Consider the following 563-nt stretch of genomic DNA (forward strand, 5'->3'; position numbering starts at 1 on the left):
ACAAGCAAGTGCAAAACAATCCACGTGCTTTGTGTGCTTACCAATCATACTGGAGTATTTGTACCCGAAAAGCGTAATTCGACTTCTCCAACCAAACTCCAGTAGAAAATATAACACGTGCTTCCATACTCCATCATACACATTAAATTTATGTAATGAGGTATTTACAGTTTCGAATGCAGGGAGATGTAGTGCCCTGGCGTGTACAGCAAAAAGATGGCTCTTGAAGACTGTTCACCACAGACGACAGAGCTCCACGTACTCATGGGGATAAATGCACTCGAAGGTTCGGGAAGATTCCTTGGTGTGAATTGGTGCACAAAGTGTTTTTCCAGCGTCCAGGGGTCTTGCATCATGGGAGTTTCGGAGAACACGCAAAATGTCGATCTTGAGTATCTTGGCATAACAGCCAATATCACCCGAGCAGCTCCAAAACATCTTGCGCAACGGGTAACTGGGCTGACCCTCACCACGCCTCATGAAGAAATCTCGCACTGCTGTCTTGAGGTCCCAATTGTTGATCTTGACTTGTTGCTGGACGTACTCGACGTTGCTGAACATGG

This window comes from Aphanomyces astaci (genome assembly GCF_000520075.1).
Source record: "Aphanomyces astaci strain APO3 unplaced genomic scaffold supercont1.30, whole genome shotgun sequence".
NCBI classification, from domain to species: Eukaryota; Oomycota; class Saprolegniomycetes; order Saprolegniales; family Verrucalvaceae; genus Aphanomyces; species Aphanomyces astaci.